This window comes from Corvus kubaryi, unplaced genomic scaffold (genome assembly GCF_017639235.1).
Source record: "Corvus kubaryi isolate FWS band 111438036 unplaced genomic scaffold, C.kubaryi_AGA036_p1.0 65021, whole genome shotgun sequence".
Taxonomy (NCBI): Eukaryota; Metazoa; Chordata; class Aves; order Passeriformes; family Corvidae; genus Corvus; species Corvus kubaryi.
In genome coordinates this window covers 47,825-60,888 of record NW_024581700.1, presented here as the reverse complement: position 1 = coordinate 60,888, position 13,064 = coordinate 47,825, and the positions used below count along the sequence as shown (strand labels likewise).

Below are 13,064 nucleotides of genomic sequence, written 5' to 3'. Positions count from 1 at the left end.
AGTTTAAAAAAATAAATTACTAGGTAGGTAATCTAATGGTCGTATTGTGAACTGTCTCATAACCATTCCATAAAGGGAAATTTTAATAAAAAAACCAGGCCATTATATCAAACTTCTGTCTATATTGTGTCTATATTGCAGTTCAGGAAAAAAAAAAAAACGTGAGAGGTTGGAACCAGATGATCTTGAAGATGCCTTCCAACCTACACCATTCTGTGATTCTATGATGGTTCCATGAAAAACACCAGTTGAAAACACGATCAAAGTGTATATCAAGACTCAGAACATTAGAGTGTTGTAACTGCTGGACTCTGCCTAGCAGGCCGCAGCTCCCTGAGAGCTCAGTGAGGGTTTCCTAGGGCCGTGCAACCAGGCGCATCCCGGAGCCCATTTGGGACAGCCCCGCGATCTGGCTCCAGCAGCCAGCAGCGTTACAGTGCAGTGGTGGTAAAGGAGGCAGAGAAGGGTCTCTCATGAGGGTGTGAGATGGCTTTAATCACATCTTGTCCCTGCGATGTTCAGAAGTAGAGAGACAGAGTCATCTGGGTGCGGGGTGCTTTTGTCAGGGGCCCAGGGGCGGTCCCTGGGTGGGGTTGGGGTACAGAACAAATAGAGAGAAACCGAGGGAGTGGCCAAGGCTAGGGCACCCAACAGGGAGAACATGTGAAATAGGAAAAGCAGTGGATTAACAGATCCCCACATTAGAGGACAAAATGAAGCCTCAACTTCTTGTTCTAGAATGCATGATAAAAAAGAAAAAAGACACAGTGACCTGAGTCAAGTGTCAGGGGTGGGACAGAGCAAACAACACCCCAGAGTGGGTCTGCAGAGTGGCTTCTATTGAAGAACCAACTTATTATTTCATGCCCTTGTGCTGTCCCACCACTGTCCCTCCTTGTACTGTCTTCTTGACTTCCCTCCCCAGATGGGAGATCCCCCCTGGCTTGGGAAGGTCAGGCTGCAAGTCAGGCTGCTTCCTGCTGCTCAGCTGCTTGCAGATGTCAGGCTGCAGTGTAACCAGCCCAGGTTTCTGGGCATGCCTAGCACATGCCCCTGTTGATCTCCACTATTTCCAAGTTCTTACTTCACACACACACACACACACACAAAAAAAATTCACAGGGACTTTTTTTATTTTTGCTTACGACAATGACTATGTATTTAATATTTGTGATTGGACATATTGCTAAGCTACAAAAGAACCTCAGAGATTTTCAGAAGCATCTAATGGCGCTAGAAGTGTCCATGAATTTCCTACAATGGGGGCATTCTTCACCAGGAAGATCTGCCTCAGCCTAATAAATCAATAGTGGATGACTTGGAGCAACTTGAGAAACTGCACTAGTGAAAAACTACCCAGATCAGATGATATTTATTCAAGAGCTTAAAGCACTTCAGCTGTGGAGCTGCCATGACTTGTGATCTATAGTTTAGCACCGACAAAATTCTAGAGGAATGAAAGGTGATAGTGTGGCACCAACCTTAAACAAGACCTCCCTGCCACTGGTGGAAATCACAGAAGAAATTCCCCACCGAAGAAGAGAGCAAATAGTAAATATGATCTGTTTGATCTATGTATCCCCATTCATTTTGTCCAGGGAAGACGTCCATGTCATCCATCACATGGACACAATCAATGCTCAAGTGATAAGTTTGCCATCTTCCAAAAATGGTGGCAACAGCGCTCCTTACTGAAAGATCTTCAGCCCTCTCAGATTGGAAGGAAAGATTCCCTCAAGGACTGATGATGGTTTAAGAAGCAGGAAAGAGAACACTGAACTAAACACAGTTTTCCCAGTGGCAGTTATCACCATCCTCTCAGGTTCAGTGTTGGGATCTTTATTCTTTAGCATACCAATAAATGACATGAAAAAGGTTAAAAGTGACATAGTGGAGTCTTCAGGTGATGCATTGATTTCTGGATACTGGGATCATGTGTGGCCTTCAGCTCTAGCTACTGTGAACATCTGCAGAAGGATTGCATGATGTTGACTGACCAAGCAATAAAATGGACAATAAAACTCAACAACGACTGTAAAGTAATGCACATGTGCAAAAGACTAAAACCACCCCCCAGAGCCCCCATACAGACTTTTCCATAAATTGTAAATGAGATATTTCCATTCAGGACAGAGCTCTTCCACCCACTGTATGTGCTGCTCTGGGAAGACCAGCTGGATTTTCCAGTAGGTGTCAAACAGGCAAAAATAGATGGTTTAGCCAAATAAATGTCTCGTTGCTGACACAGCTTGGAAGCCTTATTCCCCCTTACTCCCCCCTTCTTAGTTCTTTCCTTCATTCCTATCCAGCCTTCCCTGCTCTTTCCTCCCACATCCACTGATCCCAAGTGCGTGACCCCTCCGTCTGGCACTGCGACCTGACGGATCATGAGGCAAGCCAGCTCAACTCACCAAAGACAAAAGCACTTCTTTTTGTTATTATTTAAGTGACCTTTCTGCCATTGCAGTAAATTGGCTTACTGTGTGTCTGGAGGAGCACCAGCAATGCACAGGCAATCTGGGGTTTATGAAGCCAGGAGCTGGGGCTGCAGAAGCTGAAAAGAAGGGCAGGACCTTTCCCTCTTGGCAGCAGCAAGATTTTATCTTGGCTTAAGCTGTATTATGAAATCATAAGTTGGTGCTCACTTCTTAGCATATGCTACTGGCCCTGGACAGCAAATTACCTAAATGAATCTTTATTCTAATCCTACACCAAAATAATTACACTCAATGAATCAGTCTTGGAAAGCAATATGGATAGTTACCTTCAAACAGCATAGATAATTCTGTGAACAATGTCCCAAAAATTTGATAGCCTTATCCCATTAAGTCATCATTTAGTTCTCCCAGCTCTTCTCCCTGTTTAACAAATCATGAGGAAATTTAACTACAGAAGTCTGTTATAAAGTTTATATATATGCACAGGTATTTTTGAATCTCAAAATCTTTTTCCATGCTTTAAGGGGGAATACATCCATCTTTATTGGATTTTTCTTCTTCTGAGCACAGAAATAAACACGTTGCTATATTCCCTGCAGAAATGTTATAGCTGAACTCATACAGGCATTTTGGAAATGATTTCACCATTATTGTGAAGTCCCATGTGTTGCAAAACTTGTCAAAGAATGTAATGCTTTAGGGATTAATTACAGGCTCTGAGTCACACTTTTGTAAGGCTATTACAAAATGGCATCCAAGGAGCACTCCAGGATAAAACCATTTTAAGTTTTGAAATCTTAGAGCCTGAAAACAAATGACTCTACCTGGAGACAGCCTTCATGTGGGCCATGTCTCTGCCCTAAGCTGATGTACCAAATCCAAATGTGACAGTATGGGGGTCAATTGGTCAAAAGGATCCACAGCTTGGGACGAAGACAAGGTCAGCAAAAGAATATGTCATTAACAGATGTTACCTGCTCTTTCTTCAGAACATACGAATGCAGCAAAAACCTGCACAAACTTAAATGTTTAAACTGAAGAAAGCCCAAGAAATAAAGAGTGTCTGTTCATTTTTCTAAGAATAAGACATCTTGCACTACTGTTACTGTGACAGACAGTAAATCTCAGGGGGTCCATGCATGAGGCTAATGAAGCACAAGAAATGTGACCATATCCAACACGGAGACTTTTGAGAGCTTGCTCTCTAAATAAAAACGAAACATTTAGCAGATGTGTTAGCTCATCAGTTCCTAATCAACACATTTGAAAGACAATCAAGTTTGGCCCACAATACAGATATTGGCTTTGGTAACTTTGTGCTTGTATGGGATTTTTTTGGTACCTCTTTTTTTTTGCTCTGCAATCACTATAACCATACTGATCAAAACACCTAGAAGCTTTATGTGTATTCTTGCTGGTATAGCCTGGCATAGAACTGGCCCAAAGCATCCTAAATTGTGCCACACCTCTCTTCCAGCAGCAGGTCTGTATCCAGGTTAAGTGCAAATATAGCCAGGCCTATATCTACTGCTTGATTTTTGTGTGAACAGGAGACCAGTGAAGCTGGAATGCCAGCCTGTCTCAGATGGAAAGATGCTGGAATTTACATGGGCATTACAGTCCACTGTGGTAACCCTCAAGAAAATAGCCATAGGCAGCTAACAGATTGATTAAACATGCTTCACCTTCCTGGCCTAAGTGGAACTATGGAGGTGCATTAATGTAAACATTTGCATTTAATATATTACATCATCCTGGAAAAATGACCATGCATAAATACAAACCCAAGCACAAATTTTATTCATCCAGTTTATAGTGAGAAAAACACATGATCTTGTATTCTGCTGTTCAAATATCAGCCTGCAGGAGCCCAGGAAGCCTGCTTGTGAAGCCATGACAAATTGCTGCTAGAAAATATGAGTGAGGGAGGGAGCTCAGGAACAGCACCTGGTGCACATCCTGGAGATGACATGGTGCAGCTCAGCCTTGGCTTCCACCTTCCCTTTGACATTGGCCAAAATGCTGCCTTTCTCCAGCGTCTGTTTCCTCTCCTCATTTCTGTTTCCCTTCAGGATGTCAGGCATATGATCCAAGGTGCAGAAGTTAGGCTGAAAGATTTCCCTGGAAGTCCATTTAGGAATTTAACTAAATGCAACTAAAAAGTAAATTTTAGGTCTAAGATTCACAACCAGGCACTACCTAGGGTAGTCAAAGAAAACAGTTTTCATAGCCGTGTAGCACTACTTAAGAGAGGCAACTCTTTTACATATCACTTTGCAGTTAATTCCCAATTTAATGAGACTTCACAAATTAGAACTTTAAAAAAGGGCATCTTTGTAAACTGGTAGTTCAGCATATGGATGCGGGGGGAAGGAAAGCTATTTTGCATGTCTCTAAAAGCTGATACCAGAAGCTGACAGTTATGAAATATGTTTCTAAACAGAGTACAAGCTGTTGGCTTGATGGCAGGTTGAGTGGGGAGCAGGGGGAATATCCAGAAGTGAGTAGGAGGATTCAGCCTGGCTTCAGCACTGAGATAATCAAAACTGATGTGAAGCAGGAGTGATCAAAGGCCAACACCAGACAAGAGCTGGAGAGAAATTGTTGCCCATTGATATAAAAAACATTTCTTCTTCATTCCCAGCATCTTAAGGGACATACAATAATAACATTTTTTAATGGCCTATGGAAGACTGGGGTGAAAGAATGGTCCTCCATGTGGTTTTTGATAGCAGCATTGCTGTAGCTTTGGTGGCCACAGAAAGTGAAGCTTGGAGCAGATATAAAACATTTCGTTCATCAGAGCAGATATAAAACATTTTCAAAGCACAGAGTCACCTGCAGAGTCTCAGAACCTGACAAAATATCTGATTTTTCCAAATATATCAGCAAGGCTAGTAAAAGATGTTGTCTCTCCCTACTGATCTTGCATTTCTGGAAATACTGTTCTATAGTTTTCTACTATAACAAGTTACAACACAATTAAATTGTACAAAAAGTGAAGTCTGGGAAAGTTCCTGTACCACTACTGAATAGAACAAGGGAAAGAGAATAACTGCTGATGAACACATTAACTTTTTGCTTCTTAGCAGTGTTTAAGGGACACATCTTTTAGAGTTTTCGTCCCTCATCTATCGCTGGATTCAGTGGACGTGACCCATGTTAGACAGAGAGAATAGTTTTGCTTAGTAGAAAGCAGACACAAATGTCAGAAGGAAAGGCACTCTTAAATGAAAGGAGAGACCCTAGTCAGTGCTAAGCAAAGTAACTTCTCTTTTTGGGTGTCAGTGGAGTTATGGCAGTTTGTCACGCAAATAGGATTCTGAATCTCATTTCTCCCAACATTACCTTATAAAACTGATTCAGGAATACTGATTAATACTAGCAGCAGTCATTTTAATTCTTCTCTGAAAGCAGCCACACAACATTTACCATGCTGGCTGAATGATTTCCCACTGGGGAAATGTCTAATGTCTGAGACTAGGAAGTAAACCTGGGACACTAGAAAGCCAACAAGGGGGACAAAAAATTTGAGGGAAAATAAAAAGTGAAAAAGTAAATAATTAGTAAAAACACAAGCAAAATCAATTTGCCTGTTTTATTGCCTGCTGATCCCACTTCTTTCCAACCAATGCAAGAGGCCACATGCCAAACCAGTGTAGATGTATTGTACCCCGGAGTATGTTTATTCCCTTGATCACAGCCCTTTCTCACTGTTGGAATGCATGCTATGAAGCTGGGTCTGACAAACCTCTGAAAAACACTTCCCTAGACAAGCACAGTGTGACAAGAAATCAAATTCAGTTCTCCTTTATGACTGATTTTCCTTTAACCTTTGTCATCTTTGAAGAAGACATCGGAGTAGCGGAAGTCCCTTGCTAATCTCAAGCACCTTCTGAAAGCAGACTCTAAAACCTGGCTTTCCAAAATAGTCCTAATCTCTGAAAACTGCTTTCAAAACCTGCAGTAAAACAGCCAGCCATCCATTCTCAGCTCTTGTCACAGTAACTCAGAGAGATACACAACCACACTGACGTGTTGAAAGCTAGTCAGATTCCAGAGAAGGCCATCTGCATACAAAACTTGCTCTGTTTTTGTTGTCTCAAATAAAGCCTACTTCTATTTTCTTAAGTGTTTTTTTGTGTGTGTGCCCATGTGGGGCTTGTAATAGCATTTGCTTGAAACGGGCACAGAAGAAAAGAGGCCTCAAGCACAAGGCTGGAATGATGCCCCTGAGCACACCCACCCTTTTTATTCCAAAAGGCAAACTTCTTAACAGTGTGGTCATTGCCAGGAAAAGATCATATTTTAGGACTTGGTATTTTTTGTACCTTAAAATAAAGAGATTTATAAGTTTTTATATCCTGATTTCATCCAGTTTCTGTTCCCTCTCTCCTGGTTCTGTCTTTTCTGCTGTTCTTATGCCTACACCTCCTCCTCCTTTTCATTCCATTTCGTGACTATTTTCTCTGGATCTCTTGAACTATGTCTTCTTCTAAAATATTCTGAAAATAATTTATTCTGAGAATAATTTATCTAAAACTTTATGTTCTATGCTTTAAATTAGTTCTTCATGGTGGCACAGAAGATCTCCAAATCCCTGGTTTAAAGACATGGAGATAGGTGTGGAAGAGTTGTCAAAAATAATGGCAAAACAGTTCTAGTGTTCTGTGTCAGGAAGGAGGCTGCTGCAGATAAGCAGGAATTGCCATCCTTTTAAGGGACAACTCGCACTGTATTTTTGGTAAGAAAAGGATCCACAACTGTCATAGCACTACTGCACTAATTGCAAAGCAAGCCAAAACCTGAATCATTTTAATTTAGTCCCACAAAAAATGCACTTCAGAATCACCCTCACTGTGCACAGCCCACATGTACTATGTTCCTTCCCTGAAAAAAACACAAAAGGTCTATTATTAGTAAAGGGCAGCAGCAGCAGCCTGCACCAGAGCTGGGAGAGGAGCACTGGCAGGACTGGAGAGGCAGTGCCAGTAGCAGAACACATTTGCTTGCTCTTCAGTGAGCCTGGCCAGGACTTGCACAGCTTTTGGGACTAGCAGCCTGAAGGGACTGGCTGCACAAAGTTGCAACAACAAAGCTGTTCTGTGCTTATTTAAGCAAAACACTTCCTCTGAGGCAGAGTCTGAGAGCTCCCCATGGGAAACTTATTTACATATTTGAGTGAGACATCACTCGGTTTTGCGAACATTTCTCAGGACTGTAAACCCTATAGCTTGTCTAAATCTGTGATCTTGCCATGGTTTCTTAGCTTCTTCCCAGTTACAGGCAGAGAAAAATTCCAACCAATAAACCCTTTTAAAAGTGACTTTTTTTTTACTGCTGAGGGAGAAAGAAGAGCAAGATGAGCCTTAAGTTTTCATCCATCTGGTGGTGAAGTTTGTGACTGTTTTTAGCTCTTGGACCACAGACCATAGGCTTTGAAGACTTTCTAGCCCAGACAACTCTCTCTTTGAAGGACAAAAAAAAAAAAAGTCCTTTCTTCTAGTTAACAAGGCTGTTTTGGGTCATTGAAGCTGTGCAAATCTATGAGACAGCACAAATCTAGTTAAGTTGACTTAATCAATTGAGATACTTTTAATATCAAGTGGCATGGAATGGAAAGCCAATGTATCCTTTAAAGCACAGGACTCAGATGTTACAGGAAAGGTCACTGGACATCTGTGCCACACATACCCTGTGCTTCATTGGACTGGGGGACTGACACAAAAGTATGGGATTTACGGGAGAGGAGAGCATGGGGTAAGAGAACAGTTGTGGGACTTTATCAGCAGCAATATCCTGCAGAAATGCACTTCTAGAAAAAGCACAGGACCAAGCTCTTCCCCCCACACCCTTTGCAGGAGCAAAGTTTTGACAAAATTCTTTTTTCTCTTGTGACTAAAATGGAAACCTGGACAGCTGTGATTCAGATGCTGGCTCGGACATGTGGTTCACAACCATGAGTGTTGTGGTCCCCAGTGCTGCAGCAGCACAGAGCATCTGGCCACAGCAAGAGCAGGCAATAACACTGCACAGCACCACGAGACTGCCCCAGTGCTGCACACTGCACACGAGACTGCTGCCCTGTGCACACAAAAGGAGTCCTTCTGGTGGAAACCTTCAGGAGCTCTAAACTGCTGAACGAGTTACAGACACTTTGTGGGGCTGCACAAATACCCCCATGGACCTTGCTGGAAGTGTTTTCCCATCGAAGCAGATTTCTTTTTGTACTTCAGAGCACAAATGGAGGACAAGGAGCCCTACATGAAGCCATTAGCATTCCAAGCTGGGCCCTACTGCTGCTCTGGTGTTCAGAGGGGAAGGTTACACACCTTTCATATTGCTGATAACTTGTTTTCCACAGAGATGCTGCTGTTGATGAATTACTCAATACCACTGTCCAAACCCCTACACTCTATCTCCCCAGTCTACGGCTCTCCATAATTGTGCAGCCCCTGGGACACAGGGCAGGAAGCTGAGGGAACAATCAGATTACTGGGAGGCCAGGGAGAGCAGGTGGAATTGTAAACAGGCACAGGGAGAAGGCAGAAAGACCTGAGCAAGTATCTGTTGTTTCCAGCTCCTAGCATGGTCAAGTTATTCTGTTCAAGACCAAAGATAATCTAAGGCAGAGTGTGTTCCAGGGAATCCATTATTACTGGAGAAAAGAGGAATTGGCACCAGCTGCCTGCAAGCACTTCTATGAGGGAACTGGCTGATGACAGACTTCACCTGGCCACCTGGCTGGAGAAATGGACAGAGATGGAGACCCACGCCAGGGATGGTGTGGAGCAGGCCTGAAAAAAATAAAGAGAAAAAATGAAGGAGGCAAAAACACCAAAAGGGAGGGGTGGGGAAGGAATAAAACCACTTTAAAATCCAAAGTGTCTGTTCATCCAGAACATCGCCCTCTGTCTGTACATACCCAGCTCTCACCCAAGAGGTACAGCAAGATAAGGCCCAGCCCCGTCCTTGGCAAATCGCTTTATTTTGCTGTGTATTGTCTGCTAGCTGGAGATGTCTGCTGGCTGTTCTTTCATCATGGGCCTTTGTTTGCCTGATTTTCTGTACACTTTGAGGTGCAGGGACACCCAGGCTGTCATTTTGCTCATGCACCATTTCTGGCAAAAGTTGTGATCCCTCTGCCTCCAGGTGACCCCCAGGAGCTGCTGTAACACGTCAGTGCACGTGTTGCATTGAATGTTCTGGTGCACTTTAGCTGCAGCAAGTCCAGCAGCATCCAGTGGGAGGTTGCTGAGGCTGAGGATCCTCTGAAGCTGTTAATATCAAAGCAGAAGAGAAAACATGTTTAGGAATAAGTGAACTTTCATCTTCACAAGTTCTTAGCAGGGAAGGGAGTAAGAACAGACAAGCAGATCAACAGCAACTGAAGTGAACAAGGTACAATGATCTTCTGAGGACATGCAGATCTAGGCCCAGAAAACTGGAGTACAAAAAGTCAACTTTTTGCTGCTCCCATATCAGACTTCTGAAGTAGGTGCCCACACTTCTTGGACAGGCCTTGGTGAGCTCAGCAGCTCTCTGGAATTCTTTTCTTTAAGGCACTGTAATGAGGAGGTCAGCATCATAACTCCCAGTCTACAGTGAGGAAACTGAGGCAGAAGGAGGAGAGGTGAACGAGCCAAATATGCAGCCTGATTCAGCTACAAGCACTTTCAAGCTGCTTTTATTCTCTCATGCAGAAAAAGAGAGCTTCATGCTGTCCAGGAGTACACACCACCCAAACTTCATTTACTTGGCTCATCAGCAACGAACTCTGCAATGTGATCAGATACTGCTAATCTTTTCTGAAAGTTATGGTTTGAAGGGACGGGTAAAATGCTTTCCAAAACCAACAGAGTGCACTAAGAAAGGAAAAAAAAATATAAGATCTGCTACATACAAATGTCAGGTCAGACACAGAGCTAATGTTTCTCTATGAGCTGAGAAAGGGGTGGAGCACAACCTGCTAAGAACAGGGTGGAGTACAACCCTGCTAACAGAAAGTCTTGTTATGATATTTAGTCTAACAATTTCAAGGAGAAATGGGAGGTAAGGTGTTTTCACTTAGTCTGTGGTTTTATTCTGCAGCAATGCTATGGACGTGGCAATTCCCAAACTTGTCCTGATCTCCCTGCTGAGCTGTGGCTTGGCAATGGGGATTTGAGAGATGAAGCACTGCTTTGTGCAAACTGTGTTTTCACCAGATTCTGGGTGTTGCTGTTCTCTGGGTTGTTTGGTTTCACCTGCCTCTCATCAGAAGACCACAATCTACTTTGGCAGATTGCATAAACAGGATCAGAGCTTTCAAAAATAGTATTTTTGATTTTTTTTTTCTTGTATGCAAGCTGAAAAATACACATATCTGACTTCTTGTGCAAGTCAGATGATTCAGAATCGGAGACAGACTTTAATTAGAACATTTAACCTTCAAAACACCATTATATCAGTGTCATATCATAGCCCTAGGAAATTTTTCAGAATGGCTTGTGTTTTTGAAGCTATATATATATACACATACATACATATCTGTATATGTGTACTTTTTCTTTTCTTAGAAGATGTTCACTATCTACACACCGTATATATGTCAGGAAAAGCATAGTGAAGATACATATGCTGAAAATTAGTTGAAAATAAGAATGTCACTGCTAGGGCTCCACTGCTTAAAGCCAAGCTGGAAGAGAAATAAAATTTGTTTCCATGTAAAGCTACTGGCACAGTAGAGGGAGTCTTATGTGAAAGGACTCTGGGAAGCAGCAGCAGTGGGCAGGGTGTTGGAGAGGCAAACTCTTCTAAAAACTCTTATCCTAAACTGCAATTGTGTTAATGCCTGTGACAGACCCTGCAACCAGGACAGGAATGAACAACCTACTCATTGTTCCACATCCCCTGAAGGTGCCGGTGCAAACAGCTCATTTCAAAGTGGTTTGCACCTAAAAACATATAACCTTGAATCAGAATGCTACAAACCCAACATGACTCCGCAGAGAGGTGTTGTGATATTGACATGCTCATTCTGGTGTCCCACCGGTAGCTGCTGAATCTATTTTGTAGGAAAACAAAGGGAGAGGTAATTGCACAATATGCAAAGGCTTGTGTAATTTTCATTAAAGGTGGAAGAATCCCCAGGGTTTTATTTAAGCTGAGAAGCAGTGGGCAAAGCCATTTGAAATGCACAGAGGTACCAGTACGGAATGGGAAATGAACTAACAGCAGCTATAGGTCAGTGAAGGTTGCAGCATAAAATAAGAAAAAAAAAAAGGAAAACCAGATAATTATCCTTTCTTTCCTAATTAACCCTTGTTTTCAGTTTCTGCCTAGCTTTGCAGCCCTGAGGGAGAATGTGTTTGCAAGACAGCTGCCAGGTGATCCAGTTCAAGGTGTCCCATCACTTCTGAAGCAGAAGCAAATTACCTGGACTCGAGAATAAACTGGCAACTACAACAAAATATCCGCTGTCACTTGTTATTTTTAGAGCAAGAAAACGAGATATGTGGCCACAAAGGAAACCCCACCTGCACGCTTCGAGGCTAAGTCTGAGGACACTTTTTTTCCTCTTAAAGGGCACCACCACCCTATGTAAGGCAATTTTGACAGGCTTTCAGAAAGTCAAGCTGCCCTCTGCAAGCCTGTGCAAACTCTTGTGAGTAATACTGAAACAAGTTTAGAGGCAGCTCTCCCTGGTCTTTATAAAAGAACCTGTAGAACTGTGCTTTTCTATGCTTTTTAACTGACCTACATTTTTCCTCTTTCCTTTAAATAGTCATATCTAGCAAGATCACAGTTTTTTATTTACATGGAAAAGAAATTGTTGCCTGACATTCTCTTAAAAAAAAAAAAAAAAAATCAAAATTTTCTGCAGAAAAAGGAACAAGCGAATGTGACTCATAATCTTCCAAACCTATGTTAGGGAGAAAACACCTATTCTGCAGGAAAAGGGGCAGTCACAGGTGGATCTAATCCCCACTAATGCCAGACAGTGCATAAAATCTTCCAGCACCACCAGAGGTAGATTCTGAATCAGGAGAAAGAGGGGTTTACATGTTGTACCCAGCCCCTGACTTCATAGCATGGAAGTAATTCCTACGTGTCACGGAAGATCATAAAGAATAGCTTGAACAGGACACAAAGCAATTACTGCTACGAGCTCTTCACAGCTCTCTGCTTCTCAATCACTCCTCCCAGCCACAGCCTCCTGGAAAAATTTACATTTCTTTCCCATAGCTCAGACACATATTCTACCGAGCAGGAAGAATGATGGGAAAATTAAATCCACACATTAGACTAAAGTGCTTCCCTGCTCAAGGAAGATGTGTTACATCCACAGCAGAAGAAGAACAAGCAATTGATCACTGTGTCACAGGACAGGATGAAGCTGCTGTATTAGTATTGAGCTGGAGTGTTCCTTCTCTTAGGAAGCCAAGCTGCATTTCATGGATGTCATTTATAATGAAAGATAAGATTTGTATTCATCTGCAGGTTAGGTCTATAATGAGATTCACTTCCCTGGCCTCTGAGTCACGATGAAGTGACTTGAGCTCTCCAGCAGGCAGTGTAATAGCCCTGGCCATGGACCTTCCAAACATCAAACACAAAGTGCACGGCAAAGCACCCTCTTGCTGT

General features: G+C 42.6%; 2 long non-coding RNA genes across 2 annotated transcripts in view; one reads left to right on the top strand and one right to left on the bottom strand.

The window, feature by feature from the left end:
* LOC121672871 overlaps positions 1-11,891 on the top strand; it is a 34,882-nt gene extending 22,991 nt beyond the window's left edge. The window contains exon 3 of the long non-coding RNA XR_006019066.1: positions 11,752-11,891. This is a non-coding gene — a long non-coding RNA (uncharacterized LOC121672871). The remainder of the gene's footprint in view (positions 1-11,751) is intronic.
* Positions 6,023-11,443, bottom strand: LOC121672872. Its single transcript, XR_006019067.1, has 2 exons — positions 9,364-11,443; positions 6,023-9,235 (listed from the first exon to the last, which is right to left on the bottom strand). It is a non-coding gene; the product is annotated as an uncharacterized LOC121672872 (long non-coding RNA).
* Positions 11,892-13,064: the final 1,173 nt, after the last annotated feature.